Source organism: Coptis chinensis, chromosome 9 (genome assembly GCF_015680905.1).
Source record: "Coptis chinensis isolate HL-2020 chromosome 9, ASM1568090v1, whole genome shotgun sequence".
In the NCBI taxonomy this organism is placed as follows: Eukaryota; Viridiplantae; Streptophyta; class Magnoliopsida; order Ranunculales; family Ranunculaceae; genus Coptis; species Coptis chinensis.
In genome coordinates, this window is record NC_141464.1 from 66,700,263 (window position 1) to 66,706,175 (window position 5,913).

The following is a 5,913-nucleotide window of genomic DNA, read 5'->3' on the forward strand; positions in this document are numbered from 1 at the left end:
AGTGGGATGAAAACAACCGCTAAAGTGCTTCAATGTGGATTTTATTGGCTTACCCTTTTTAAGGATGCCCAAGTGCATTGCAAGGCGTGTATTCGTTGCCAACAACTTGGGCGAATCACTTAAACGTAATATGATGCCATTAAATCCAATCTTAATAGTAGAAATTTTTGACGTTTGGGGCATTGATTTCATGGGCCCTTCCCCGTTTCCCACGGTTTCATTTATATTCTAGTTCTGCGTGGACTACGTGTCTAAATGGATAGAGGCCCTAGCTTGCCGTAGCAATGACCATAAGACCGTTGTATTTTTATTAAAGAATATATTTTTTACGGGTTTGGCATTCCTAAAGCCATCATTAGTGATGGTGGAACACATTTTGCAACAGTGAGTTGTTGCATCCCTAGTGAAAAAGTATGGAGTTACACACAAAGTAGCAACTCAGTATCATCCACAAACTAGCGGACAAGTAGAAGTTTATAATAGGAAATCAAAAAAGATTTTAGAAACAACTGTAAAACCCCGATAGAAAAGATTGGTCAAAGCGTCTATCGGATGCCTTATGGGTATAGAACTGCTTTCAAAACTCCTATGGGTATGTCTCCCTTTAGACTTGTATTTGGGAAACCATGTCATTTGCGGATTGAATTAGAGCACCGCGGCTCGTGGGCTATAAAAGCCTTAACTTCAATATTGATGAGGCGGTGTCAAACGCGAAGTTGCAATTGAATGAGCTTGAAGAAATCCGAAGCGATTCTTACGATCTCGCTGAAGGATTATAAAGCTAACATGAAACGTGTTCATGATAAGCACATCTTGCGCAAAAGAGTTTGTGGTCGGTCAAAAGGTCTTGCTTTTACAACTCCCGCCTACATATTTTCCCGGAAAACTAAAACCCGTTGGTCCGGCCCTTTTAAGTTCTTGAAGTCACCCCTTACGAGGCAATCACCTTGGTAAATCCAAATGACAATTGCACCTTTCAAGTTAATGGTCAACGGTTAAAATATTTTCATGAACTTACGTCCCCCGAGGTAGAGGAAGTCCTTTTACGGGACCGCTCTATCTATGAGGATTGACCTTTGTCATTGGTGTACTTTCTTTCACTTCCATATAGTGGTAAGTGCACCATTCAGGTAACCGGGCCCTCCCTATGGAGTGTGTGGTTGTAAGTACCGGATCCTTAGTCCACAGTTAACATAATTCACGTTTTCCACTTTTGCATGTTTTCTCGGTTTTTGAGTCATGTTCCTCTATGGGGTGAATTATGTATTTATTGTTTTTCATTTTTCTTATAATAAACTAATAATAATAATAATAATAATAATAAAAAAAATAATAAAAAAATTCTTAATCATAGAAATAGCAATCCAACAAGTCTAGGGAATCTGACTTTAAACGACCCACGTTAGAACAAATTTTGTGTGTAAAAATTTGTTTGGGGGTGGGCAATCGGTCTTTCCATTTGGATTGCTCGAACTTCCCATTTCTGTTGCTTAGGCCCATTACTTGTAGTTCAAAAGGGTTGACGTTATCTTAAACTTAGATTTCCTTCGTTCGCATAACTTACGTCACACACGCACTTCGAGGCATTTTCCACCTTCTTATACGTCACCCATGGTTGGAATTGAGTGTTTTATGGATCATTGAATTGGAAATTCTCTACTGATCATTTCCATAACTCATTCGCCAAAATCGGACCAGTAACGAAGCGACAAATTGAATTTGAAATTGCGCGAAAAATCGAAAAATTTCGGAATACAAATTGGGCTTGGGCCCAAGCTGCACTCACGTCTGTGCGTCTCCTTCCTTCCCAAAAACGCACAGTGTTTCCTTTTCCAATCCCGCCGGTTACCAAGGTTTAAAACAAACCTTGAACACCAAAATAAAAAAAAAAAAGAGAGAGAGAGAGAGAAGAAAACCTAACTACACCCATGCCAAGAAATTCAAATCAACCTAAAATCTTCTCCAAACCATTACCACCACCACCCTAACTCCGAAAAACAGCCACCAATTAAAGTAACCACCGCCACCACCGTTGTTTTTAGTAGTTTTTCTTCAAACTTCGCCTCCCCCACGGTCTACAAACCCATTAGTTGTCTCAGAAACTTCAATGGCGCTTACGACGAAGAATTTTTCGGAGCACGCGTTTGAAGTCCGACGACTTAGCGCCATTTTTGACGCGGAGATGATTAGGAGGCATTGGAACGGATTGTGGTACTTTCGATCGAGGAGTTCTATCACTATGATTTGGTAGAACAGTTTTATAAAAGCGAGAATTGGAGGGGATAGGATTTTCATAAAGGTAGCGGAACGAGGAGAGGAAATAACGAGGCGGTTGTTGGGTATTTGTTAGGAATTACGCTTTGAAAGTAACACGGTAGCGACAATTCGGGAATCGGTATCTTGGAGTTCCTGCTTTGATGAAGGATCTTGTCGTGGAGGGTGAATACAATCCGACATCTCATTCGTCCCGCGATCAACCACGAGAACCAATCAACCCGGTCAGTAGCTCAATGGATTGGTAGGAACGCCCCGGGGAAAGACAAAGTCGATTGATATCGACCGCAATGTCCGCGACGCGTTCTCGGATTTTGCAAACAAATAAGTATAATTTCTACATCTTCGATTTAATGTTTAATGTGATTCGAGGAGTGGGGAAGAGCTTGGCCTCTTCCCAGTATTGATCACTAAGATCATGCTCTCCTTTAGAGTCGCCGCAAGATCTTCTCCTATTAAGATCAAATTGCATTCTAATGCCGATATCTATACGGATTGCATCCAAGAGACTTGACCGTTGTCGAAGAAAAATGGTTGAGTCGGAGGATGAAATGGAGGATATGACATGGTCGGATGACGATGCATTAGATAAATGTAGTTCTAATTTAGAATGCATGCAAGTATTGCAAACCCGCCTTTGCGTTGCGTTTATGGTATTTGTGAAGATATCGCGATAGATAGATTGTAATTGAAAGAAGCAAAGCGAACCTTCGACGAGACTTGAAACATTTCGAAGGGGTTCGGGGCGATATCTGTCTAACATGGAGACTATCCACCAAAGATCAACAAGCCCGATTATGCGATTACTTTCGGAATCGAGATGGAAGCCGGCGTTTGTTGAGAATAGAGATGCTACGACGCATGCCACCCTTGGGCGACTCTTTTTCAGCCCGAGTCCAGCGGGCATGGCGTCGTCGCCCGACGACGATGGTTCAGCCAATCTCCATCTCGGGGTCCATCTTCATCACATAACTAGGTGTTCACCATCAGTTGTGTTCGCTGTTATTTCATGATTTTGATTGTTTTATTAGTTGGATTTTAATTAAGTAGTTAAATTTAAATATTCATGTGTTTGTTTTATGTTGTTTGGATTTAAATTTTATTTTTAATATAATTGGTTAATTTCGAGTACTGCTTGTTTTTATCATTAAACCCACCTTCCCGACTTGTTTGGGGGTGGTAATATTTATACCGAGCTTAATTCGTTATATGATCATCTGCGGTAAAGTAGTCTTGAAGGTTAGGTTGATAGTTTGGCCGATATCGGCATATCTATGATTTGTGTGGTGGTAGCGTGAAATATAGGGGAGTTTAGAAGTTACTATTCTAAATCCAGTATGGAAGATACCAGGATTTTTAGAGAATCACGAAAATGGTTTGTTTCCGTTTTCGGGTTTGGAATTTTTCTATTTCCGGAAATTGCCTTAAAACAATTTGGGAACTTGCCAATTCGTTTTGGAAGCTCAAAACCTATTTAAACTCCCTTCATTCTACACTAACAAACCACAACACACCCCACCATCATACCACAACTTTCACTCCAAGCTTTTTTCCTTCTTTTCCTCTAAACTTACGTTTTCAAAGATTCTTACGGCCGCGCGCGCTGTTCATTTTTCGAGCGTTCGTTCGTGAGCGACCACGCCCTCCTTGGAAGCGACTTCGGCCAAAACTGTAATTGCAAAAACCACACGGCGACCGCGCCTAAATGGCGCACCAGCCGCCTTCGCGTGGAGCGGAAAATTCCAATTTTCGGAGGGTCATTCGAGGATTTTTGGGAACTGTTCAAAGAGTAGTTAAGATGACATCTCCTATAGTCATACCTAAACAGTCTTTTCGAAGATGTGTTGGGCAACCGATACCTATGGACATTGGTTCCGACCACGGGATCCGCGATTAGGATGGCCATCATCACCGGTAAGTGATGGCGATTCATATTCACCACGACTTCTCGCTTATTTCTACGACCGCGTTAAATTCTATTATGTCGGGATGGAGAACAAGAATTCTCCGTCGTTGTCGATGACACGACACATGAATTCAATAAAAATGTGGTCGCTTTAGTTTTAGTTTCGGGAATACCAATACGATCTTGTTCACACATGGGCATATATGACCCGATAATGCATATCTTTATGATTATACATATTTTCATGAGTATTATGGGGAGGGTATTTCGAGTAATGGACCAGGCGATATAGCATTGCCGCGGTAGCCTTTCCCTAAACGTAGGCACCGCCATGTTATTCATCGATGAATATTTTGGGGAATGACGGTTTATTTCTCGCAAAACGATCTGCTGGTGACATTTTCCTCGCTTTAGGCGAGGGGCGTCGCCGATATGACATTCCCGAGTTGTAGTCGCTAGTCTTAAGAGAGCCAAACCATGAGGTAAGTATCTTCTTATGCACGTGTTGGTAAGCCGCATCATGCGTAGTTGTTTTACGTGATTCGTGAACAATTCACAGATTGTAAAAGGGTTGAAGTCATGAGACCCACCAATAGGGTGGTGGTTCTCATTCGCGAATAATGACTTGGCGGAGGGATGGCGAGGTGCAACCTCATTTGGTCGCCCGTACATCCCATCGGACATAATAACACTTAACAGGTTAGCATTAGTAGATGATAAATGGCGGCAAGCTTGGCAAGTTATAATGGACTGGCAAGATGCGAAGGAACCTTATATCTTCAATGAGGCGGACGATACTTAAGCGGGAGATAAGGTAAGTTTTTAGTTTTGTTATTGTCTGCTTATGTCCCAAGCAATTTATTTCTGTTAACCCCATAATGGGTGGAAGAGTTGCGTCAGTATTTTTATTTCCTATATTAGTATGTTCTAACCTTGTTTTGCAGATGTCGAGAATTTCACGTGTTTCCATGGTATTTTTTTTCTACCCTCTTTTATTTAAATGCTTTGAGGACAAAGCATGCTTCTTTGTTTTGGGGGCATAGAAACACGCGTAATTAAGGCATCTGTTAGGATATAGATATGTATAATATGCATTTGTTTTCAAGTTAAAATTTCAAAAATATAAATAAATAAGTTTATGCTATACACTTAGGAATATTTGTATTGTTTTATTTCTCTATGCTTAACAATCTAGAAGTCTCAATGTAGCTTTTTGCATCGAGAATAATTGTTAGAAACTTAGGTTAATATGTAGGTAATAATCTTTCCATCTATCTATAAATATATTACATGAGTATCATGATTGTTAGCGATGAAGTTTAAAATCTAGGCTAGAGTACTTATTCTACAAATCCTGTGAGAATATAGCCTAAAGCCTTATATGAAATGAAACATTTGAGAAATGACACAAAGGAGAAGTAAAATCCGGATAGAGAAACCAAGACGTCCACTTGCTTGATCACTATGCCATATCCTAAGCGAGAATTTAGGCCCTCTTTGGATCGATATAGCCAGAAATTCAAACCTATGAATTATTTTCGCTAATTAAGCCCCTCGAGCTTTTCTTTAGCCTTCCATAAACCACAATTCCTTTACCTGTTACAAAACAAAACAAAATAAAAAATTCAACTTACCCAATCTAGAATAAGTCCGAGAATAGAATGAGTGAAGAAAGAAGAATAAAAACACCGTGTAAAAACAAAAATTAGTTAGTTGCTTGAGGAAAAGAAAAG